A 27,450-nucleotide genomic window follows, 5' to 3' on the forward strand; every position below is an offset into this window, starting at 1 on the left:
GTCCCAGAGTACCATGTAGCATTTTCTTATTTGTTATAGTTTTTCTTTTCTAGGCAGTCAATTCTTTATGTTAGATTTCAGTTTTAAAAACCATTGTGTAGTTTCTATTTTCTATATGACCTAGTTTATTAGTCAGTACACAGTGCAAATTAAAACAACAAAAACATAATTAATGCACATTTGAATGGCTAAAATAAAAAAAAGTGTGTGTGTGTATATAATGTCAAGTATTAATGACTATGAAGGGAACCTGGAACATTCATTAATTGTTGGTGAATTATAAAATATTACAAACCGAAGCATACACAGCTCCTATGATTCATCAGTTCCACTCCAAGAGAAATCAGAATATTTGTTCACAGAAAGACTTGTGTAGGCATGTTCTGAGAAACTGTATTCATCATAACTCAAAACAAAAACCAAATGTCCATCAGGTACAGGGGTAAACAGAGTGTGGTATAGTCATATGATTGAATCTATTCAATGACAGAAAGAAAGAAAAAAAAAACTACTTATATGAACAACATGGGTGAATCTCAAAAATACACTGTGTGAAAGAGGACTTAAAATGTTCATACACTGTGATTTCATTTTTATGATGTTCTAGAGCAAGAAAATTAATGTTTGGTGGGGAAAATACCAGTTGTCTCTGGGCGGTGTAGGGATCAGTTAGGAGGGGTGTGTGGAGGTTTTCCAGGGAGACAGCAATATATTTACTCTTGTTATTCTATATCAAAGTACTTAGTGAATTTTTTTAAAATGGGGGTTTAGGTTATGCTGGTTCTTCATTTGTCAAAATATCAAATAGTAATGTTAAAATTTGTACATTTCATAGTACTGCATTTAATGTAAAATTTGTACAAGAAATAGTGATCTATGTGCTAAATTGTCAGACAGGAAATATACTGATGTTTGCAACTTATTTTGAAATGCAAGTAAGATATAGATGGATTGATAGATGCATGGATGGATGCATAAGTAAGTAGACATATAGAGCAAATATAGAAAGGCATTACTTGTAGAATCATTGGTAGTTGGGATACAGGAGTTTGCTTTAATTTTTTTTCAAATTTACTGAGTTTTGAAAATTTTGGCAACAAGTGGTTGAAAAAAAAATGGAGGTGATCAAAATTATCCCAGTATTTTTGTCTCCAGAAACCACACAAAGTCTTGGCTTGCTATAATACTGAAGTGCCAGCTTTGTATGAATGTTGAGAGCTGAGGGTCTATTTTGAGCTCTTGCGGTCTCATTCATAATATAGGTATTTTTCCAGGGCTAAAGACAGGAAAATTGACTGGCTTGAATTTACTATTATAGCAGCTCTCTTTTCTTGCAATTTATCAACAGTCAATATGATGGGACTAGAGTGTCTTTGTTTTATGTGATGAAGGCATGTGTGCTTTTATGCAGGTATATATTTGTATTCTGTAACCATTAAAGGCTTAGCCTGACTTTAACCATAAACCTAGAACTAATGTATAGTTTTCATCTACTGCCTTTTGTTTCATACATGTACATTTGCATTAAGCTGTAAATTCCTCAGGGTAGGCTCTATCATCTATTTATTTTGAATTTTCTACTCAGAAAATATTGTACAGTGACATAGACACAGGAGATGCCTAAATGATGATGGTGACAAATATCTAGATTTTTATAAACCTTTTGCTATTGAAAATATCCGTCTTGATGTAACCCTTACCAATTAATTCACTCAAATCAGTATTACAACAGAGTTTGTTTTGTTCACTCAAGTATACAATCTTTGATTTTTTAAAAAAAGCTGTATTATAGAAAGTTCCAGCTACCTCTTATATTAGGCATTAGTTAATACTTTTATATAGCATTGGTTACTATTTTTATATAGCAGAAAATAAATTTTAGGAGAATACATATCAACAGTTGCTTAAGTCCACTTTGGACATAAAACATATTTACATGGGGATCCCATGAAAGGATAACAACCACAATGGAAATATTGGTAAATTAAAGATCAGATGAGATTACAGGTCTTAAATATTCACAGAAGAAAAAAAACAGTACATTCAGTCTCATAATTCCAAAATAATGGTGTTAAGTATGTCTGTCAGTCAAACTGCCAGGGGAAATTCATAAAATAAAAAATAGGAGGTAATATTGTATATAAATATAATAGGTTCTAAATCAATCTTCTAAGTAAAATGATGATTAAATGTGATCATGGATTTATCAACTCAATTCTAAGTTGATAACTCCAAAACATGCCTAAAGTACAACTTAGAAAAATTCCAGGATATTTTCCAAGAGCCATCATGTTATCATTGAAAGCTACAAGAATCCAGAAAGGTTAGCTATCTCCAGGAAGGTTTACCAGAAGCAATCAATTTCATACTGAGCTTTACAGACATTACTGTTGAGATTAAGGAGACCAGCTATTAGGCACCAGGAAATAACCAACACAGAAGGAAACTGCTAAAAACTCTACAGTGTGTGACATGTGATAAAAATATGCTGGCTGAGACACATGAAATGCAGAACACGATGGGAAGATATGGCTGGAGGAAATGGAAACTTGTCAATATTTCATTCTCAAATATTTCCCAAATATGGTATCTATTTATCGAACATGTTATCTCTATTATCTAAAAGAGACAAGTAGTCTGCTCGCTAGAAAATCAAAGGTACCCACTTATTTTTTTTATAAATTTTATTTTTATATTCCCCATACAATTGCAACCCCCTTATTTTGACCCTAATCCCTTCCCTACCCACCCTCCGCCCCCCATAGAGTGTCTCTGGTTCATAGTTGTTTGTTGATTTTGATTTTTACTTTCTTATAGTTATTCTTTTTCCTGGTCCCTTATTTAAGTTTTCTAGATTCCTGCTATAAGTGAGACCATCCGGTACTTTTTTTTTCTTTCTGGCTTATTTCGCTGATCATGATCCCTTCCAGCGCCATCCATGTTGCTGCAAATTGCATGTGTTTATCTTTTTTGAATACTGAGTAATATTCCATGGTGTATATGTAACACATCTTCTTGATCTAGTCATCTATTTTTGGGCATCTGGGCTGTTTCCAAAGCTTAGCTATTGTAAATAGTGCTGCTATAAACAGAGGGGTGTGGCTGCCCTTTTAAATTAATGTTTCGGTGTCCTTTGGGTAAATACCTAGGAGTGGAATTGCTGGATCATATGGAAGCTCTATGTTTAGTAGGTCAAGAAATCTCCACACAGCTCTCCATAGTGGTTGGTACCCACTTATTTTTAACAAAGCTTGAATTAGATAGAATATTCACTATTACTGTAAGCTTTTTTTTGCTCTCATATTTATTAATTTGATTTTTTGATACTATAATACTGAGGTGATAACCTTGATAGTAAATATAAACATCCCACTCCACTTCTAAGGTTTATCTTTAGTTTTAAATTAATTGAAATTTTAGTCCCAGTCTGTTTGTATATTCTAGTATACAATCAAAAGATATGAAATTTGCAGACTTGTAAAGACTTGCAATTGAGTTGCAGCTGGCATTGAAATAATTGTCTTTACTTATGAGCTTCCAAAACATACCAGTAACACAAGTACCTGTTTGTTAGGTTTTATTTAATCATAATTATGGCAATATTATTTTATTTTTTTAATATTTATTTATTTATTTATACAAGCACTGGGTACAGTCAGAAGCGCAGGAGGGTGGAGGACTCACCAGAGCCAGAACGGGGAACAGAACAGGCAGACTGACGAAACACACTGCTGAGGGGAGCAGTGGGCGTGGCAGGAGAGGTCTGCACGCCATGTGGGACCCTCGTTGGCTGCCAGGATCAAACTGGTGCTGCAGAGGCTGCGGGCAGCTTTGCAGCCCATGTTCTCAACCGTTGTGCCACAGGGGAGGCCCTAATTATGGCAATTTTCAATCATTCTCTCAAACACATATCTTCACCTAGAACCTATCATGAATGTGTATGTAGGTAATCTAATATAGATCAGGGCCCCCCTGCTGGCCTAGGGGTTATGTCTCAGTGCGCTCTCAACTGCTATGGCCTGAGTTTGATTCCTGGCCAGGGAGCTAAACCGCATAGCGCAGCAGACCTCTCCTATCTCACCCACTGCTCCCCTCAACAGTATATTTCAGTAGATCTGACTGTTCTGCTCCCCACTCTGTCTCTGGTGAATCTTCTCACCCCCTCACCTCTGGCTTATACCCCAGTTGTTATATGCATAAATAAAAATAAATCTTTAAAAATAATCTAATACTGATTTTTGTTTTCTTGGCAAGTAATATATCCTTACCAATTATTTCAAGTGCTTTCCCATCACTGATTGCATAAAGACTATAGCAAAATATTTTACACAAATATAACCATAATTTTAATTAAAAATAGTATTCAACTTAGAAAGCATGATGGGGTAGTCTTTCCCCAAAGATCTTATCTAGAATTTGAGGGACATTGTGGTTTGTGAGTCTTCCTTTCTTGTAACTGTCAGTAGCCTCATGTGGCAATGGAAAGAATATAATGTCTACTACCTATTAATGCCTATATATCTGATTGTTTACTTCTAACAGTTCAATCATAAGCCAGAGGCCAGAATTAAGTAGATTTTTATTTTTAGACCCAGACTGATCTATGACATGTTTGCTGGTTAAGAGGCAGTAATGAAGGTTATTTAGCCCACATTGCTTCAGGAAACAGGTTTAGCACTCCATAAATCCTATGCTTCACCTTATTTATACCACTCACAATGAGCAACCTTTATTCTGTTCATCTACTTGGAGTCTAATTTAATTTACTGAAGAGTGTGCATTACTCACTCAACCTTAACTTGGACTTGATTCAACTATACTATTGTAAGCTAATTGTGCTGTGTTGGCTCTGAAGCTGATAATGATGTTCAGTGACAGGTCTAACAAATTTTCGATTACCATGTCCAATTATTTTTTGTGCTTCCACTTATCAGTGAGCCAAACACTTTATTCACTCAAGTTTTTGACAAAGAGTATGGGATGAGATGATTCATTAGGGAGACTCCCAGGACAGGTCTTGCACTCAAGATGCTATTAAACCACTCCCTCTTGGTAAATATTAGAATGTAGCTCTGTTGTAGAAAATGTAGTTCTTAAGTTTGTATCTAGAAACAGATTACCCAACATGCTGATATTTGCTATATGTGTCAACAATTAATATTTGTGGCTTATGACTTCATAAGTCAAAGCACAGTTATTTAAAAAGTAAGTGGAGTCGATTATTGTTTGTTTTGTAATTGACTCATTTTTAATGCTATATAGTTATCAATGTCATACAATTATAAAGAAAAGGATTTAAAAATAATGTGAATATTACTGCTTTCAGTTAGGTTTCTATTATTCTCCATAGATGATATTAACAGTAAAATTTACTCATAAAATTTTAGGAAAGCAGAAGAACGTTTATTAAAATATCATTTTAGATTATATCATTACATAAAAACAAGTTCATGTTATTTCTATAAATCTAAAAGGTTGATGAGATACTGAAAGGAGATTAAGTAGAAAAAACAAAAGCAAAAAACAAAAACAGTGGATGGTGACAATTTCTTGGAAATAATCTAAATATCAAATACAAGCTTATTAGCCTGATAAAACAAGGTAAAAATAAATCTGCGGTAGTTAGGGTCCCTTCTTTTTTTTTTTAATCTTCCTTATCAAGAAAAAAGTATTTGAATAATACTGACATTATCATTATAAGCACTTTGGGTTTTATGTTACTTAATAATCAGCTGTAGTGTTGATGGCACCAGCTCTCAGAGCTTGTGGTGGATACTTGGTTCATTATTGGGTATATCTATTCAGTACGACAATGGAAAAAATGATGCATGATACATCCAAAAGTATCTTAGTATACCTATTTGCTAAAAAGCAATTTATTTATTTTTCCCTTTTTCTATTTATTTATTTAAAATATTTATTTATTTATTTATACAAGCACTGGGTACATTCAGAAGCGCAGGTGGGTGAGAGAATACACCAAAGACAGAGCAGGGAACAGAACAGGCAGACTGACGAATGATGAAGTACACTGCTGAGGGGAGCAGCGGGCGGCAGGAGAGGTCTGCGCGCCGTGTGGGACCCTTGCCCAGTGGCCAGTGATTGAACTGGAGCTGCAGAGGCTGTAGGCAGCTTTGCAACCCAGCGCTCAACTGCCTCGCCACGGGGAAGGCCCTGCTAAAAGGCAATTTAAAAATCAATCCCACATTGGTCAAAGTATGATGGTTTATAAGTCACTGTGAAGTATTGGTATTGTTGTTCCTGGGGGAACATGTAACTGATGTATTACTATTAGTGATATGATACTTCTATCATAATTAGTGACACATATTTTATTAGATTGCATACTAGTTTGCTTTAAACTTTTCGTTCTTTAAATATCTACCTACAACTGTGCCCAATCATTGAATTTACAAGACTGAAGCATTTGTAATCTTCCAGGAAAAGTATGATTTAAAATTAATGTTCCATTCCAGAGATTTGTAATCTAACTTTGTAATTTAAGAGCTAGTTCTGATCCAGAGTTCTGGAATTATCCCTTGTAATGGAAACTGGTGTGTCTATTCCCATTCCTTCTTCCCAGGCACTTTCTTCTAACTGCTGTCCCTGTTGCTTTCTAATAGCTCACATGTGACCCTGCACAGATGCACAGGGTGCACAGATGCACAGGGTGCACAGATGCACAGGGTGCACAGATGACCCTGAGGTTTCCAGGTGAGCCCCACTCTGTGGTACAATTCATGCTCTATACCTTCCTGTGGGGTCAGGCTGAAACTTATTTCCATGACAGGACCACATATGTGCTTAGCTTTCTTCCCTTGCCTGCTCTGCTTGCCTCCTTCCCTTACTTCTGAGAGCATATCTACAATAAATCACTTCAGGTTGTACTTTAAGGGAACCCAACCTGGTACTCCAGATCAGATACAGTTAAGGTTTAGTCATTCTGATGAATTTTATGATGATGCATAAATAATGATGACTTATGTATTTGACAGTAGTAATGAGCAGAGTATTTTAGACATAATTTTCCGTAGGCATCTGGGAACCTAATTTCTGTGATTGCTATTAAGATTTTTCTTTCATAGAGCATGAAAATGGGTCCAAATGTTTAAGGGACTCTTTTAATATAATAATGTATCTTTTTGACCAATGGCTGCTGCATAAAAAAGTGAAAAAAAAAAAAAAAACCAAAACAAAACCCGTAGAAGCTAAATGCTTTGAAAGTATTCTTTATACTGTGGTTTTCTTGATGTGAGCTACAGACTAAGCATTTAACTTCTCTGTGGTTTATGTAACTCACTGGGAAAAAGTGACAATGATGATAAATAACTAAAATCAACCCTGGATATGCTATGTATTGGCCATTATTTAAAAATTCACTTGTTTGATTATTTTGACAATCTCATGGCAAATAGTTATCTTCATCATAGAGATAAAGAAATTGAGGATGAAATTTGAAATATTTTCCTGAGTAGTGCATATCTTTTAAGTGAGGAAGGAGGAATTCAAGCCTGGATATATTGGATTCCTTAGCTGAGGCATTCCCCACTGCGACATTTTACCTTTTGATATGTTTTAAATGCCCTGAGAGACCAATTAAGCTAACAGAGGTGCTGGAATAGGCCTTGGTTGGGACAGGAGGACAGATGGGAGCAATAATTGACTTGCTCTCATGATTCCTTATTTTCACACTATCTTTTTTGCTTTTCTGCTGGGGAAAAAAAAGCTATTTTTAACTCTAGCTGGAGTAATGTTTGCAAAATTTTCATTATTATAATAGTTTTGTGTTGCTCTTACAATCAATTACCATAAAGTTTGTGCCTAAAAGTATAAATTATTAATCTCTGTTTTTATAGGTTAGAAGTTGGACATCTCATTGGGCTAAAATTAAGTTTTCAAGGGCTAGGAAACAGTGTCCTTGCATTTTGCAGCTGATAGAGCCACACATATCCTTCAGTTGAAGGTCCTCTTCCTTCAGGTTCAAAGTCAATCAACTCTTTTTTTTTTTATCTTGACAACATTAAAAAATATTCCTGTTTTCAAAGACCCACGCAATGAGACTAATGATCACTCAGATAATGCAGAACAATCTCTAAATCTGAAGATCTAGCCTGAATTATATCTTTAATTCCATTTGCCATGTCACAACTTCCATGGATGAGAGCATGGATATCTTTAGAGCGGGCATTTTTCTGCTTAGCAAAGAAATGTGTTAATAATTTTCATCAGTGTGTGTATATATATATATTTCCCCCCCAAAATAATAAGGATACCTATTTTTTAGAAGGATCTTTTTTCTTACCCATTTTTCCCCCTAGTGTTTCCTTTTCTAAACCTACTTTTCCTTGGTAAATTTGGAAAAAGCAATTATGAGAATTCCAAGCTTGATTACAGTGGCAACCAAAAGAATACTTTTTTGTTCTTTCCAGGACAAAGTCCCTTAAGGAAGCAAAACCCAAGGAAAGAACCAGGAAACATGACTCAATAGTCTTTTGACCATGACTCAATCAAGGACAGCAACTGTAAGTACATCCAGTATCTAGGACCTCTTAAGTATATATAGTTTGATTGAACTCTGATATATAAATCATATATTTGATCTCATATTTATATGACCTCATTTCTTATCTTCTGTACAAGATCCCTGAAGAGTTCAAATTTTTCCTCCAATATGAATCTGGTTTGGCCACGTTCTATTACAAAGGGTTAATTTGTTTGCCTGAGATTTATAAATTATTGCCTTGAGTTGAAGACCTCATTACCAGGTCATCTGAGAGGTGAACATTCACATTACTCTGAGACTTGATTCTATTTGGTCATATTCCACTTTATTTTGTAGTTGCAAAAATGTAAATTATTGTGCCGCTGTATTGTCTCCTTATTTGCTCTGTTTTTCTACAATAGCCATTTTGACCTGAGTATAGGTCTCTAAATTTCTTCCTTTAACTCATTTAGCTCCTAAAATTTGGTTATTTTTCCTCACTCAGTTCAATAGATTCTCTTCCAGTTAATTCTGCCATGTGCCTCCTCCTGTAGGAATATTTGAAGTAGTGTTTTTTCTTGACCTTAATTTTTTCCATAAAAATTATGTATGGTTATCTACATATTAGCGTTCTGTGGTTGATAGTTTTTGATAGCATTTATGATGATTATATTATTTTACATCCCTATAAACATTACTATAATTTGTTCCCCAACTATTATAGCTATTATTTTGCTATAAATTAGCCATTATTTTATTTACTTAATTTTGATTAAGATAATTCTATTAATAGTGTAAAGGTCTTTTTTTTTCTTTCAAAATTAAATCTATCCATGATGAATTTTCTTTTTTGTTTTTTTCTTTGTTTTTTCAAATAGTGCTACTTTTATATACTCTTTGATTTGTATGTATACATGTGGAGGGAGAGAGAATCTGATTATCTAACAGTGTTTATAATCACTATTTTCTTTAAATTGCTCCCTAGCTTTTTGGTTGCAGTTTTAGTGATCCTTATGTAGTTTAATATATTTATTTCAGAAGTATTGTCTTCTAAGTCTATATTAGGGTATTTTATAATTTTGTGGTTGTTGTTTTATTTTTACTTATTATTTTTCACCATAATGGAAGTATATTGAAAAGAAAACTTAGACAAATTATTGAGATGAAATGCCAAATTTTTGTGGTTGTTGTTTTTCTTTTTACTTATTATTTTTCACCATAATGGAAGTATATTGAAAAGAAAACTTAGACAAATTATTGAGATGAAATGCCAAATCCTCAAAAAATTCAAATATTGTCTCAAATGTATAGACTTGATATTTAAAAATGGAGGTGTACATCTGTTTGTCCCTGACTCATTTTATTTTATTTTATTTTTTTAAAAGAGATTCATCTTTATTACTTTATTTTTTTAATTTTATTTTTATATTTCCCATACAATTGCAACCCCCTTATTTTGACCCCAATCCCTCCTTTCCCCGACCCCCACCCCCCAGAGATTGTCTCTGGTTCATAGTTGTTTGTTGATTTTGATTTTTCTTTCTTATAGTTATTCTTTTTTCCTGGTCTCTTATTTAAGTTTTCTAGATTCCTGCTATGAGTGAGACCATCGGTATTTTTTCTTTTTCTTTCTGGCTTATTTCCCTGACTCATTTTAAATGAGAGACACTTCGTTTAATATTTGATATAACAATGGTGACAACAACAAAATAGCTGTAGCAGGAAGAATCTGAATACTGTCCCCACAATTTGTAACTGGTAGGAATTCTTTCTCCTTGAAAGCCAATGAGAACTGTGACTATAATGGGATATCACTCCTGTGATTAAACCACCACACATAGCCAAGATGAAAGTATTTAGCAGGTGTAATTAAAGCTCATAATTGTCTGGCTTTAAGTTAATCATAAAGAGATTGTCGTGGGAGGTCCTGACTAAATGAGATGAGCTCTTTTTCAAAGGACTCAGAAGTTGGAGATGGAAGAAGTCAGAAAATAAAAAGCAGAAGATTCACTTCTGCGGAGGAACCCCTTATCATGGAGGGTTAACATGACAGAGACTGGGGGCAGCCTCTAATCGCTGGGGGCGCCAGTCTCCCAACCACAAGGAACTGAATTCTGCCAGTGAGGTGTGAGCTTAGAGCAGAGCCTTAGACTCAGACGAGATTGAGCTGATACCATGTTTTCCTCTGGGAGGCCTTTTGCAGAGGCCTTTTGCAGAGGCCAACTCATCTGTGTCCAAACGATGCCACATAGGACCCATAAGATAATAAATTTGTGTTATTTAGCCACTAAGTTTGTGGTGATTTGTTATACAGCTTTGAATAGTTAAGTAGCTAGCACTTATTTACCTCTTTTTCTGTGCCAGGCTCTGTGCAATGTGTACTAGATAATTTTATTTAAATGCATAACAACGTTATGAAACAGGAACTATTTTCAAAATTTTACAGAGGAGAAAAATTTAGTCTTAGTTTAAAACACTTGGTGCATGCTGCAGGTGGGTTGAGAAATCTGGGATTTGAATTTAAGCTTTAATCCCTTCCCTAGACTATGATCTTTAATGTAAAATGTTCTACAGAGATAATGTAAGTCAGTTTTGTTCTGATTACCACCTGTTCAAACACTGTCTTTATCTTGTGCATATCCAACAGAATGTGACAAATATTAGAGAATAAACAGCCTTTGATGAAATTCATTTTTCTAGATGATTTCTCCAAAAGACTTTCTATGAATACCTTACCAATTTTAGAAGGTCTTCTGAAAATCATTTCTTTTTAAAAAGTTATCTAATTGCTATTTTACCTAGAAGAAGAACAATCTATTTCCATCTATCAGGTAGCAATGAGAAGTCATTATCTTGCACTCTTCTTTAATTAACATCAATCCTGATTAGTCAGAATAAATTAGACTTTTTGTCTTTTTCCATAGTTGTGATTCTTCTGGTATAGGAACCATTCAATTATGTGTTATCACTTATAAAAAATGTCAGCATAATTATACTACTGTATTTCAAATTTTACTATTACATATTTCAGTGTTAAAATGTAATTTTGTTTCTCTTTTTTTCTTAAAATATGGAAAAGTAATGGTCTATAAAATTTGTTCATATCAACACAAAATACACAAGTTTTAATAAGACAGGGATTTTTAAAGTTGTTATTCATGGTAATATGCAGTGATCACAATAGTAAAAATACCAGGGTTCCTAATTTACTGTTACTGCAAATGGAGGATGCAGTGAATGATGTAGAATTATTCTGACTAGAATGTAAAATATAACTTTGAAAATTCAAATTGATAGTTTGGCATGTCTATATGGAAATTACAATATATTTTCATCATTTAAAACATTATTTTTCATTCTTATTTATTCAGTGATATGCATACATTGAGATATTTACTCTTTTGTTTGCTTTATCATCAAAATAACCTCCTCTCCCCTGTTGTGATCACTAAAAATTAAGTAAAATAAATGCATTTAAATTTTTTTTTGATGTGATGGAAGTGAACATACCGGTCCTGTGTTACCTAAGTAAATGGCACTAAAATGGAAATAATTACTGCCTGCTTCCTAGATGAGCTGAATACAAGTAAACATCACAGTGCTCCTGCCCTATTATAAAAGTATTGTTCCCTGGATTAGGACTCAGACAACCAATCAATTTGAGCAAAAAAAATAACCAAAAAAAACCCCCAAAAAACAAAAAAACCTATACTCTAAAATGCTTTGAAAAGAAAACTTTATTTTCTGGTCAGATCTTTTGAGGTCATAGCTCTTAAACAAAGGGGATTTCCAGCAGAGGTCAGGGTACAAACAAATAGTGATTTGCTACCCTGGGCAGCTCTTGTAAATTACTCTACCTATTGTGGTTGCAGTTTTCCTTCTGTACTTCCTTTGCTTTCACATTATCATCAGCTCAGCATTTCTACAATGACTTATCAACTAAAACCTACCTCCTTTTTTTTTTTATAGAAATAGACCTGATATTATTTTTCTCTGAGAATTTTAGGTTGTGCTCTTTTTTGGTGGCATTTATTTGGTATTTCTAAGGTTAACTGGTCATGTTCAAAATATAAATGAAAACAACAGAACAATCTTCATCTTTCTTGAGTTAGTAATGTTACAGATCATAGACTTTGCCCAGGAGAAACCAAGTTCTTTATTTGCAACTAAAATGATTTTTATTGGAATCATTTGCTCTGTTTCCATTATTTGACATGGATTTCATAAAAAAACAATGTATTGTCTGAACACTGCAGCCTTGCTAAAGATAAAGCAATCTTAAAGTACTGTCTTTTCTGCCTTAATTAAATAGAAATGATTTACAAATAAAATCAGGCAGGGGAAGGGAAGAATGTCTTTGCTGATTTTATATTAATCTACTAATAAATTCTTAATTCTTCTATTAACATAGAAAAGATGAAAATGTCAAAGTTATTGTAGAAATTTTAATATCAGGAACAAAACAAGCAATGTACTTAAAAAAAGACATATTGTAATACAGTCTAAAGCTTGAGTCATTAATTTATTATCTTCGGTAAGCAATTTAATATAATGACCATAGGGAATTTAGAAATTCACTTACTTTAAGTAAATCAAGATTTGTTAAGCATATGCTTTGTACTTTGTTAACTAGGCTATTGCATTTCAAATGAACAAATTAAGTTATATATGTCACACACATATAACATTTTCACCATAGTTTTATAACTAATTATAGGAAACCCAACAGGAAACTTTGACTGTATATGCAATAGTTTCAAAACAAACGAGACTTGTTTCTGCCCCTGTGCCTAACACAGTGTCTCCCACAGCATTTGGCATGTGTTTGTTCAGCAGAAATGAGCTTATCTCCAAGAGTGGGGTATCTTCTTAGCATCTAATCTAACATCGAAGCATTAATTAATAACAAATGCTGACTAAATATTTATTTCCAAATAAATGTGGCAGTATCTTCTGAATTTTGAGCATAATGTTTTTTTTTTTTTACAATCTTATTTTAATCTTCCTGAAATTATAAGGTGTGTTAAAAAGAAAATTCCAGGTGGCAGGAATTAGAAAGCATGTGTTAATTTTGAAGGGGAGACTGCTAATGAAGAAATCTTTATGAGCTCATAAATCAGTGCTTTACAAAATTGTTGTCTAACACCATCTGCATTGGAACTACTTGCATTGCCGGCCCATTCTGGGACTGTAAAATCTGAATATTTGGGGAGAGGACTCAAAAACTTATCTTTTTCAGGACCCATAGGTGAAAGGGTAAAGTCTTGCTACTCCAGGTGTGGTTTAAAAATAAACAGCATTTACTTATACCTGGGAGCTTGTTGTGACTTCACAACAAGGCCTGCCCCAGATCTGCTGTACTAGAAGGTCCATTTGACAAGGTCCCCAGGGGGTTTAAATGCACTTGTGGAATCACTACCTGGAGTTTCAGATCTACCATACTGTTTTAAATTATAGATTGAACCACATGCCTAAGGATTCATTTATCAATTTCTATTATCACTCTATTCTCACTCTATTTCCTGCAGAAATTAGATAAAGATTACCTATTTTTCAACTTTGTACTCATGAGAATGGGATTATACTATAATGATCTTTTTCACTAGGCTCTGATTTTCAAGTAGACAGCAACAGTATCTTTTATGTCCAACAGCTAATGTTACACAGAGTATTTAAATATTGAATGAATAAATGAAACCTACACTCACCATTACCTTTAGCCAGTCTTGCTCTTTTGTGCCTCTGAAGTCACTAGCTCCCAAACCCTTATTTCAATGGACTTTTAACATCTTAGTAAGCATGAATATATAGGAGTTAGAGCCCAGGATGGTAAGTGGGCACAGGGTGGGAGAAACAGGTATCAAAAATAAACCTCTCATTTCTAGTCTCAAGGCCACATTTTCAAATAACTCACCAGAAATCTGAACTGTGGATAACTTACTTGATATATATTACTTTGCAATTATATCGATTGATCAATCTTTCTGATGCTTTTATTTTATTGTTTTGTATATGTTGTCCCAGAAGAATTGTGCCTTTCTGAAGATAAGATAAAGTTATTTCTCATTATTCACAGTTGTTAATGTTTTATAAAATCACTGCAAACACTGAATTAAGGGATACTAAACAATTGCTCTAGGGGAAATGCAGGATTAGGGAAGCTTTGCTCACAACATTTTCATCAACTAATCAATATAAAACCTTGTTTTATATGTCTTTCTATTTAAAAACACCTTACTTAACATATACTGTTGACTGATTAACATTGATTTCAAGGTCACTAGCACTATAACTCATGCCTGAATGAAGCTTATCCAACACAGGTATTTTGGCCATAAGGCATATCACAGTCATCTTGTGAGGAACACTAGACAGCACTTAAGCACTGTGTACAGAGGCCATTACAAACAGCAACATCACTAACAAAACTGGGAAAATATGTCACTACTTCGACCTCTACAATGACACTTGACTTTACTGTGAGACCTGACATAGGAAGGCAGAGGGTTGCCTTCAGCTGGGGCTGTGCAGGTGGTTCAGATATTTTGCTCCTTTGTATGTCTTAGAATGAATGCAAAAAGAGTCTTGATGTGGGGGTTAATAATTAGCAAGGAGGCCAATTAAAAATGAAACATTTCAAATAAGGTGGATAAAATTGCTATATTTGGGGTACTAGGTACTTAGTATTTAATGCAATATCTACATAGAAAAACATACTAGATCTAAAAAAATAAAAAGAAGGAAAAACAAACTAGATTAATGAAGTGAGTCTTCCAAAGGCCTGTGACACAAGTCAGGATTGGGTGTTGTACATTTGCTTATATAAAGCATTATGTAGAAACACACAAAAAAGTCAGGACATGCTCTAGGAAAATATAACTAAAATTAGTTGGACCTAAATTTGTGCTGGGTGTTCTATTTATTTTTTTAAAATTTTTTACATCGTTCATTTTTAAGCAATATTTGCTTTCCCCCACCCTCTCAGGTGTAGTTCCCATAGAATTTCCTTCCCCAAAGCACCGAGCACCATCTGGGTGTTGTATTTAGAGGCTTATATGTATGGCCTCTTTTATGGAGGCTCAGGGTGGTAAAGTCATATATTAAGTTTATACCTTTAATAAGTGGCAGTTATTAAAGTGGCTAGAACATATTAAATTTAATTTTTTCTTTGTTTAAAATAACTGCTAACATTATTTACCATGATACTCCCATATATAGATGATGATGAGAACATTGATGATATCACTGATGCCATATAAATGTATAGATATGCACATTTATATATATATATAATATCTAAAACAGAGGGTTTTGTTTGCTTTACATTATGTTACTCAATCATTGGTTTCTACATCTATTTTAATTATTTTTTCATGTATTATAGAGTCCAGGTCTGCTTTATATTTTGTGAAATATAAGTTGTTATTATGTCTATATTTCTGCATATGCACAGATTCTGAATTTTATAACTTTTTTGTTTTTTTCTAGCACATAAAGGATAAGGTGCTTTTGTGTCTTTGAACAATAGTTTAATTGTTGAAGATAACAATGAGGTTTATAATTGCAGTCATTATCTCTTCCCCTCTAATTGCACTTTCACAAATTAGCCTCCAGACCAAATCAAGTTGATTAAGGAAAATTTCTCTACTTTTCATCTTTCAAAATTCTTTCACTCTTTCTTCTGTCCTTCCACTCCCTTCTCTCACCCTATCCTTGTCCCCCTTTCTTTCTCTCTCTCTCTCCACACACACACACACACACACACACACACACACACACACACACACACTCATACACACGTTTGTTCAATTTGTATTCTTTGGTTCTTTGGTTTAGGAGTCCTGTTTACAACAGATCATTGACATACATTGTTCCTCTTATTTCATCCCTTAGGACCACTTGTTTACCTCACTGAGGTATAATAATGCATGACATGGTTCAGCATTATTGGTAGGCTTGGTTTTTGCAAAATCCACGATGGAAAGTCGTTTCAGGTCAGGAAAAACATGTAGAGTGGATATGAACAGAAAATAAGATTAGTAACAGTTTTGAAAAAGTAATTTTTCTTAGTTCCACAGTATGTATGGAGTCCTCTTACTTCTGTGCATATGGTATCTGACGTCCTCTTTCAGCACACCATGCTAATTCATCCTGCTATGTTACAAGAAGCAGGAAGTTTAAATAAATCTGGAAAGTGCCATTCATCATGTTTTTTTTTAATGAAACAGAATATATTTGCTGTATTTACAGTATTAGCTTCATGCAGATCAAATTTATGTGAAGTATTATTGCATCAAAAGGGTATAGTATAGACTTCTTGCATAGCACTAAATTTCTCTTTCAGAAACAAAAACAGGGCCTCCCAGGTGGTGCAGCGGTTGAGCGCTGGGTTGCGAAGCTGCCCGCGGCCTCTGCGGCGCCGGTTCGATCCCCGGCTGCTCCCCGGCCACCGGAGGAGGGTCCCACATGGCGCGCAGACCTCTCCTGCCGCCCGCTGCTCCCCTCAGCAGTGTACTTCGGTCCTTCTGCCTGCTCTGCTCCCCGCTCTGGCTCTGGTGAATTCTCTCACCCTCCCGTGCTTCTGACTGTACCCAGTGCATGTATAAACCAAAACAAAACAAATAAATAAAATAAATAAGACATGCCTCTAGAAAATTAAAAAAAAAAAGAAACAAAAACAGGTGAAATAAAATTAAGTTCCACTTCCAATGTGCTGAACAATCTCTGTTATCAAATCTGTATTTTTTGTGAGCTAAAAGTTATGTTTCTGATCCTAATTTTTAATACTATAAATTCTAGTAATGCACATAAAATATGTTCCACTAATTTTCAAAAATTTTCATAGTCATACACAATAGAGCAAAAATGTGTCACTAAATCTGTAAATGAGATAATTTATTATCTAAACCCACTTGTGAAAGCCTGGTCCAACCCCAGCCAAGGGACAATGGTCCAGCTGTGAACTCTGTGTCCTAGAGCTGGGGTTAAGATCCTGTTTCTCTCCTAGATTAGTGAGTAAGGCCAAGGAACAGTGGATACTGGCAATCAAAGAAGAAACTATAAAGAGATAAGACCTAGCTCTCACCCTTGTGACAATTTCAAGCAATGTCTTAGATCAACAGATATTGAGATTATGAAATTGTAAACTTTTTCCAACTTCCTGAAGCATGACTTTTGCACATTGGAGTAGGTATACTCCAGGACACCCAATAACTTTTTAATCGAATAGAACCATTTAATTAGCTAAGCACTTAGAAGTACTAGATTTGGTTGAGAAATTGTCATTATTGCAAAGTGAAATACCTTGGTGTGAAAGCAGAGGAAAAAATAGGAAAGAAATGAAACTAACAAGGCGTAACCAAGCACAATTTCTTTGGCCTCAAGTATCAATAGAACCAGAAAGAACACATTTTTAAAGGGGGCAATAACTCTGGAATCATCAGAGTCAACTCCTTTGTTTTAAAGCTGGGGAGGTCAAGGCCTTAGGAAAGCTAGTGATAGAATGTGTATTCAATATATGCTGTTTAAATGTAGCAGGGACACCCAGAAAGTTGATTATCTTGTGCAATGTTCACAAATGCAAAATCAGCATTAATCTTAGTGTAGTAAGACATTGTTCAATGCCTCATCTATGTTGCTTCTCAGTTGTCTACCTCGGAATATGAATGATGCCAAAGTGGATCGCATTAGGTGCAGATAAAGTGATGACTAAAATTTATGATAATCAAATTGGGATTCTAAATTGTTATTTTTCCAGAAACACAATTTCAAAATTGTGGTTTTAAAATTTCCCATTTGTTTTCTTCTCTCCTCATACCCTCTGCATTCCTATGGGTAAAATTAGTCTGAATCCTAGAAGGATGTTATTCTAGTATGAGAAAGAGTAGCAGAAAGGTTTAGAATGGAGAAGTGCATTCTAATGCATCTACAGATAAACCAGAAGATCCTAGGACCTAAGAGACTATATTTTAGGGGAATACCATACCAAAAGGACACCAATTATATCATCCCCAGAGATTTAGAAATAGGTACCTGGGGTCATATATTTGGTTCAGGATTAAAAGTAGTAGAAGTGAAAGTATGAGGCCTCATGCACCCCTGTCCATTATGTAATGAAGATGATTAGCTTTTTGGCTTGCTGAATAAAATGGAATTTGTAATAGAATAGAAAACTTTCTTGAAGGTCAGACATGCTATATTTATTGCCTCCTCCTTGTGTGTAAGCCAGAACATTCTGTCACTATTGTAATACAAGCCAACAAGAGTCAAATAAATCTTTGATTCTTTTGGCCCATTCCTCCATTAAACACAAGTCGTTTAAAGTCATGAAAATTACCTGAGAAGGATGTGGAGAAATTGGTTGGTTCAGAAAAGACCGACCACAGTGATTAAAGGGATGAAAAAATATGACCTGTCTAAAAACTCAGAGGAAAACTCTAAGTGCTATTTAGTTGAAAGAAGAGCAGGCTGAATGGTAACTTAATAACTATCTTCACATTTCAAGAGGATTACTACCTCTGTTTTATCCATCTTTACAGAGTTGAGCTACCTAGGAATTAATCTGAAATTTCCTTGTAACAGCACATTTGACTCATTTTATGTGATCATGTTTCCTCATTTAAAAAATCTGAACTTTTGTTTGTCATTCTTCCATTTGAAAGAGTAAGTGGTGAGGAGAGATCATCAAACAGAGTGACAGTCTTTTCTGTTGCTGTTTACTTCACAGAGATAATGATTTTTTCCCTCCATATAAACAAGTTTTGAGAAGTTTTTGCCATGTATCAAACTCATATGCCTACAGATTAAACTCTTTTGTTACTTGACTCCAGCTATTTTGGAAGTTACTATTGCCAAACCTTAATAATAATGACAAAAAGGAGGAAGTAAATATGGATGATGTTAAATTGTACACCTTGTTACTTTATAAAGTGAAATAACAGGACTTGGAGGCAGAAATTTGTGAATTTCTGTATAAAGATTAATTTATAGGGCCTCAAAGTTGTTTTGAATCAATCAATCAGCATTTATTAAGTGTCAAATATTGGTTGGTGCTATGTATTTGGAGAAAGAGGGAGGAAAAGAGAGACAAAGAGGGCAAGGAACTCAGAACTCAAGAAACAACTAAAACATATAATCCACTAGAAAAGATGATGTCATGATTAATCACCTGGTGAGCAGTACCTAGTCAGGTGCATGCCCAATGCCTCAAGCGAAGCACAAATCCTGGGTGAGCCAGAACTCGCAGAGTGAGGAGGCTAAACAGAGGTATTACTTGACTGTTAGCTTTAGTGCTATGTGGTCACACAGCTCAGTTTCTTTTAGTGCCTCCATGCCCAGTATATTTCTATCAGACTATTGTTTCTCTTTTTGGTAATTTTGTTTTTTTATTCTTTACAATTGAGCTGCTCCTTACTCATATTTTGTTCATGACTTTTTGCCTGCCAAAACCTCAATCTTCTGCTTCTGCTCCTTGCGTTCTTTAATTTCATGCTTTCACCAGTCATCTTCTTGTAATATTTCCTCATTCTTCATTTAGGCAAGGGAACGTCTGATTATCCCTGTTTATTTGTATATAGACCATGTCAAAGGTTGCAAGCTAACCCCTAGGTCAGGATCTACAGGCATCAAACTCACGAACTCTCCACAGGATGCTCACTACATAGGGACAGGGTCGGGGCAGTTCCCCTTGGCATGAGGTAGGCGCACAGCCAGAATTATACTTTGCATTCAAAATTTGAAGAATGGGGCCTCCCTGGTGGTCTAGGGGTTAAGCCTCAGTGCTATCACTGCTATGGTGTGAGTTTGATTCCTGGCCAGGGAGCTGCCTCCATGGCACAGCAGACCTCTCCTGTCTCACCCACTGCTCCCCTCAGCAGTGAATTTTAGTAAAACAATCTGCCTGTTCTCCCCATGCTGTCTCTGGTGAATCCTCTCACCTTTGGCACCTCTGGCTTACATCCCAGTTCTTCTATGTGAAAGTAAAAAAATAAAATAAAATTTGAAGAACATTTAAAATTTGGAAAGTTAAAATGATCAAGTTTGGAAGAACAGCTGGATAAGTTCCAGAAATAATGATGAGCACAGTGACTGTAGGGCTCAGGGAGAAGAATGGCTTACCTGGGAACAAAGTATGCTGAGAGCAATAGTTTCCATAAATGTGGCTGGTTAAAGTAGGTGAAGACCAAAAGCAGAAGCTCTCTAAAGTAAGGCAAGATTTTAGAGTGTTCTTGAGTGAAAAATTTAACAGTTAAACAGCAGAAGAATGTAGTTGTCCCATGTCCAAATTTAATAACTGACTAGATAGAAACTCAATGAAGAAAAACAAGTACTTTCTTTTTCTACTGCATTTAATTTTGATTAGTAAGGGAATCTTTTAGTGAAAAACTTGGGATTGTTTTATAATGGGAAGAGATTGTATTCTTTTTCCTTAGAGAAATACGTAACACTAGAGGAGCCAGAATGTGATATGGGAAATGGAAAAATGTATCCTTCTAAGTGTAGACAGGATAGCCACATTTCACCCTAACCCTTTCCTAACCCAAACACTAACCCTATTCCTAATCGCCAAAGAGATTAACTTTGAAATGTCTCTTTATCCCAGAGGATGTGAAAAATCAAACTTTTCTGTGTTTTAATCTTTAAAAAGAGAAGACTATTTATAATTAAATAAAAATTATATAAAAATACACAGCTACATATATATGTGAATTTTTTATCCTTTCTTTGAAATAGACATGAGACTATATTATTTTTCCATGTGTAATTTATGATTACTTTATCACATGGTGATCCTAGTTTAAAATTTTAGCCTACATCCAAGTTGAGGAAAAAAGGACAAATGACTATATAATCAAGAGAATTAAATATGAATTTGCTGATTCTTCTAATCATATAGTCTTGTGTTTGTGGGTTCTAATTAGTCTGTTCCTAGACAGTTGCTTTATACCCATCAACAAATCAATTCATAATACTGAAAATCTTTTGCTTTCAGTACTATGACATTTATCAAGTGATACATGAAAGCGTGAGATATGGCTGCTGCCTACAATAAGCTCATAATTTATTTGTGTACATAAAACTCATACACATTAAACAATTCATAAATGAGACATATATTCATGGATCATGTATATGCAGACCGTGCTTTCATTGTGTTTGCAAAGATCCAAATTTAAAACATATTATTGTGGGCCTCCCTGGTGGCGCAGCGGTTGAGCGCTGGGTTGCGAAGCTGCCCGCGGCCTCTGCGGCGCCGGTTCAATCCCCGGCTGCTCCCCGGCCACCGGAGGAGGGTCCCACATGGCGCGCAGACCTCTCCTGCTGCCCGCTGCTCCCCTCAGCAAGTGTACTTCGGTCCTTCTGCCTGCTCTGCTCCCTGCTCTGGCTCTGGTGAATTCTCTCACCCTCCCGTGCTTCTGACTGTACCCAGTGCATGTATAAACAAAACAAACAAACAAACAAACAAATAAATAAATAAAACATGCCTCTATTAAAAAAATTAAAAAACCATATTATTGTAGGGTAAATGCTCAACTGAGAATACACTGTATTCTGTCACTATTATTTTTGTCGTTTGGGGGCTTATTTGGTTTACATACTAGTTAGTATGTTAGTTAAATTTTGTTATGTTAAAAATACATAGTATATATCATCCCATATGTCCTGCATTTCTTTTATATAACCTTTTTTAATATGTACAAAAATTTCAGCACTGTACCTGTTCCTTATTTTCAGATAAGAAATGATTCAGAGAAAATAAGCAACATGGCCATAGATACATGCTTAAATGTCAATGCTGAGATTTCAAATTTTTTTTTGTCATTTCAACATTTTTTAACCAAAAGGTTTTCATTGAGTTAACAATTGTTTACAACATTGTATAGAATTTCAGAGGAATAGGATCACATCCCTCAGGTATGTTACCAAACCACATCTACCACCAAGGCAAGTCCTTCACCATAGAAATCCATTTTGTTTTCTCTTTCACTTCATCCTCTGGCAGCCAATTCTGCAGTCAGAGTTTTAGGGTTTGTTATTGATTAGCTTTTATATGACTCTTTTGTTTCCTCTATAATCTATATACACGTGACACTATGCGGTATTTGTCTTCCTCCTTCTGACTTATTTCTCTTAACATAATCCCGTCCAATTCCAACCATATTGTCACAGAGGGCAAGAGTTTATCATTTTTATGGCTGAGTAGTATCCATTCCACATCTTCCTAATCCCATCATCTGTCTTTAGACATTTAGTATTCTGAGCCCTGTCCCTTTCATTGGGAATCTGGGCTACCCAGGACACCCCAACTCCTCTGCATGTATCTCCCCTCAGTTAGGGAAACAATCCCACACTAACCAGTTGTCCCCTCCCCAGTCAAACGTATCTGCACAGCTCTGAGATTTGTAAGGCAGGGTCATGACCCAGTTACCATCTCTCAGCACTTCTCTCACCCTTTTGTTGTATGGAGTTGAATTTCTTCAATGTCCCTTCTTGTGCAGTTAGTGTTGGTCTCCAGTCTCTAATATATACTCTAGTTTACCCCAAGTCATGGGATCCTCTGGCTTCAGTGCTGTCTGAAACACTTTCACATTACCCTCCAAGGCAGAGAAACTCTTCTGACACCATCTTCTTCTAGATCTGTCTCTCATTTCAGTTTTGATAGTCTTTTTACTATGTATCCCATAGCCTTCATCGAAAGATTGTTTGGAGAAGAGATTGAGAATTGAGTATAGCTCTCTACTAGGCATTATCAATGCTCTAAAATGCAGAACAGAAACAAATACTACTGTCCAGATATAATAAATTCTGTTTCCAGATGATTAGAGTCAAGGACTGTTATATTTATAGATGCTAATTAGGGAAATACTATTCTAATAAAGAAAAGGTTAAAGAAAGTGTGACTAACATGGTTTAGCTTCCCTAGGAAATCTTCATGGAAAATTTGACTAATTTCTTGAAAATTTAATAGCACTCATGATTAAGTATAGTTATTTCACTCCTTTCTTTCCTCTTCCCTCCTTGCCTTTCTTCCCATTTGCTGTGTAACTACCATGTGTCATAGAGTACTCACTAGGATTTTCTACTGTAAGTCACTTTCTTATAGCTCATATAAGAATCTCAGGTTGACACAGCAGGTGTTTCTCTTCTTTTTGGGAGGAAATCTGTAAAACTTGCTTCTCTACTTCTTGCCTTTCATAGTAACTTTGGCCCCCAATGTCATGTAAGTCCCATCAAGAATAGCCGAAGTTTTCAGAAAGTGTATTGTATGTGTTCATGGATCAGTTTGCATTTGACTGATTTTTAGGTTCTAATAAGATTTCCTCTGGATGGTGCTTCATCTGCCTGCCACACTCTCTGGGTGCTGCCTCCAAGCATGCCATTGCTGCACGTTACTAGTCTCACTCATAGTGCACTGTGCCTTCAGGGCTTCAAAGCTGGACAAACATCTCTGGAATAGTTGGGCAACTCTCTTTTTTTCTCTGTACTATATTTTTAAAGATTCCAGATGTCTCACAATTCTTTAGTAGTAATAGCCCATTTTCAAGATTCATGATATGAGTTCACAGGGCACTCAGGCAGGAACAAACATCTGACTTCACTAATTCTGAGCATGCAGTCAAACTTCTGCTAAAAGTTTGTCTTTCTGAAGCTTGATTTCTTCAGTCCCTCTTGCAAACAGATTGCCTGCAGACTTACTCCCTCATTTGTCTTGACATACCTTGCTTTCTGTGTATTAATGAATAAGAGGCAGGTCCAGAACCTGTACTCTTTAGTACTCTTTAGTACTCTTTTAGAGTACTAAAATTCTTTAATTGAATAATTTTATTTCTTAAAATGTTTAAAAATTATTTATTAAACATGAAGACATTTTAAGTTCATTCATACAGAGTAGGATATAGAGATACAGTGACAGGGACAATTTTGACAAAGGCACAGTGATGTAGATGCACTTGTTTTGAGATGGGAAAGGCAGGGCTTCCTATATGCCATAAAAAGTTGCTGCTGGGTAAGAAAATACACAAACCTTGAATTCTAGACAAAGAAATTTCCAATTTCCTTTCTATCTCCTTTTCATTTCCTGTTAAACTATTTTTATTCCATGGTTTATTCCTGTAAAATAAAGGTTATATTTTCTTATTTCCCATAATTTCAATCATTTCATGGGTTATACATATGAATAAAATTTTCCATATTAAATTCTTTAGTAAGATGAATTCCACTGATTAATATTCCTTAAGGATATAGAAAATACAAACCTTAAATTTAGTGTTTATAATAAAACATGCTTGTTAACGCCTAACATATTCATATTTCTAACGTTCATATTCCTGCAGCCATCTGCTGCAGGAGGAGCCCTAAAACCCACTTTTTCAGCCAAGAAAAATGTACACACTAAGAAAATATTTTAGAACTTCATTCAGGTCTAAATTCAAAATCTTGTCTTAAATTAAGGACTCAGTGGAAATTCATTAAAATGGGTACAGAGGATTTGATCGAAACTCAAAAGGTTTCTACATTTGTTCTACAGAGACAGGACTGTAGAACTTAGAATAATACCCTTGAGAAACAGTAAATAACAAGTCATGATTTCTCAGTCTCCTGTCTCATTTGTTTGAGGAGATAGTTTTCCTTTCGTGAGAGAGGGTGAAAATGAGGTTACTAGTTCACTTTCTTCTAGTATTTTGCCAAACTTATTTCTCAAGTTAAGTTTTCAGCTGTTCTCTATTGAGGTGGTTAAAGAAGTAAGCCCTTTAATAAGTAGGTTTAGAATTGAGAACTTACATATTAACAGATAGTAATATTAATTGCTAGATTTCCAAACTATGACCCACAAATAAGTTTTAATCACTGTTATTTTCTCCTATCTCATTGGTGATGTGGAACTTTCCACACCAAAAATCAGAGTAGCAAGGAGCAGCAGTGAATTTGCCTTTCCCTTTGTTGGCTCAAGTAACCAGGCAAAGCTCTGTTAAGATTGATTTTTCTGTATATGAAGTACATGTTTTATAGATAATGTAAAATATTTTTATTTGAATACTGATACAGATCGGTTTTCAAATATTGATAGAAGAGTTCCAGTGTTACTTTAAAAATAAAACAAAGTAGTGGTGGCCAGTTATTACATTTTCCTTTCCAACAATTTTACGATTCCAATAATTTTCTGCTGTGTTCAAGGATATTTTATTTTATAGGTCAAAATAGAAAGTTATTTGGGTGTGTGATTTTAGGGCAGGAAATAAGACCAAAATAATAGCCTTCTACTCCTCAGTGAGTACTCTTGGAATTTTATCCTGAAAGGTCCATTTCCTTTGGAAGTTCAGGAGGGAATACTGCATTACTCTGTCAAAGAGCTGAGGGTTATGATCTCCAGGATTCTTTGATATCTTATTTTTTATTATTAAGATTTTGTGTTTTAAAAGCAGTTTTAGGTAGCAAAGTTGAGGGGTAGGCACAGAGTTTTCCCATGTACTCTCTGCCCTCACATATGCATCACCTCCTGCATTATTTTTTTAAAGATTTATTTATTTATGCATACAAGAGCTGGGGTACAGGCCAGAGGCTTGAGGGGTGAGAGGATTCACCCCTCAAGGAATGAATTGATATTTTTAACATCCCTCTTTGAGTGGTAAATTGGTTACCATTGATATACTTACCTTGGCATATTATAGTCACCTAAAGTTTGACTGGTATGTTGGTGAAGAGTGTGGTGTGGTAATATACATCTGAAGAGATGTGATCCTATCTTTGAATCATATACAGTGTTGTAAGCCAATGTTACCTCAAAAAAACACAATAAAAAAAAAGTCTACTGTTTATATTACAGTCTCTCTTGGTATGGTAAATGCTATGGGTTTGGAAAAATGTATAATGAGGTGTTCCATCATTATGGTATCATACAGAATATTTCCATTGCCCTAAAAATTCTCCGTAGTGTGCTGATTCATCTCTCATCAGCTTCTCCCAACCTCTGGTAATTGTTGATATTTTTACTGTCTCCAGTTTTGGAACTCTGCATAAGATTTCCCTACTTCTTTTCATGGCTTGATGACTCTTTTTTAAAAGTGATAAATAATACTACATGTTCTAGGTGGACCTCAGTTTATATATCCTTTCTCCTACTGAAGGACCTTTTGATTTTAGAAAATTAGCGATTATGAATAGTTACTATTAATATCTGTATGTAAGCTTCTGTGTAGATATAAGCTGTTAACTCCTTTAAGAAATATCAAGGAGCTTATTGCTATATCAAATAGTAAGACTGTTTTGTTTTGCAAGAAGCCAAGCTAACTTCCAAAGCCACTTTATCTTTTTTCATTCTCACTAGCAATGTATGAGAGTTCCTATTGTCTCATCTTTGCCTGGAATTGCTAGTACTCTGAATTTGGGTCATTCTGATAGAAGTGTAGTGGTATCTCAGTGTTGTTTTGTTTGCCTTTCCCTGATGGCATCCATATGATGTGGGCCATCTCTTCATGTGCTTATTTGACAGCTGTGTATCTTCTTTGGTGGGGTACCTGTTAAGGTCTCTGATACATTTTTAAACTGATTTATTTTCTTAGAGTTGAATTTTACGAGTTCTTTGAATATTTTAGAAAAGTTCTTTATCAGATGTGTATTTTGCAAATATTTTCTCTTCGTCTGTGATTTGTCTTCAAATGTCCTTGACATTTTCTTTTGCAGACCAGAATTTTTAATTTTAATGAATCCAGCTTATCAGTTATCTCTCCCATAATGGTGCCTTTGGTATTGTATCTAAAAAGGCACTGGCATAGGCAAGGTCATCTTGGTTTTTTTCCTATGTTATTGACAGGGCACAAAAGAAATCATTCTGTATGCCTTTGAGTTCTTATTGGACTGAATGAGTAATAAAAATAGAATCAGACTGGTTAGTAAAGGAGAAACAATTAATTGAACAGCATACATATGGAGAATTTATGTAGTTATAAATTTCAAAGAATAATGAAGCA

The 27,450-nt window shown here is 35.0% G+C and overlaps 1 long non-coding RNA gene across 1 annotated transcript in view; it reads left to right on the top strand.

The window, feature by feature from the left end:
- Positions 1 to 27,450, top strand: part of LOC129146743 (uncharacterized) — a 242,695-nt gene that overhangs the window by 103,353 nt on the left and 111,892 nt on the right. Inside the window, exon 3 of the long non-coding RNA XR_008553885.1 lies at positions 8,430 to 8,522. This is a non-coding gene — a long non-coding RNA (uncharacterized LOC129146743). The remainder of the gene's footprint in view (positions 1 to 8,429; positions 8,523 to 27,450) is intronic.

The sequence above is a fragment of the Talpa occidentalis genome, unplaced genomic scaffold, assembly GCF_014898055.3.
Source record: "Talpa occidentalis isolate TD23 unplaced genomic scaffold, MPIMG_talOcc4v2.1 talOcc4.4, whole genome shotgun sequence".
NCBI classification, from domain to species: domain Eukaryota; kingdom Metazoa; phylum Chordata; class Mammalia; order Eulipotyphla; family Talpidae; genus Talpa; species Talpa occidentalis.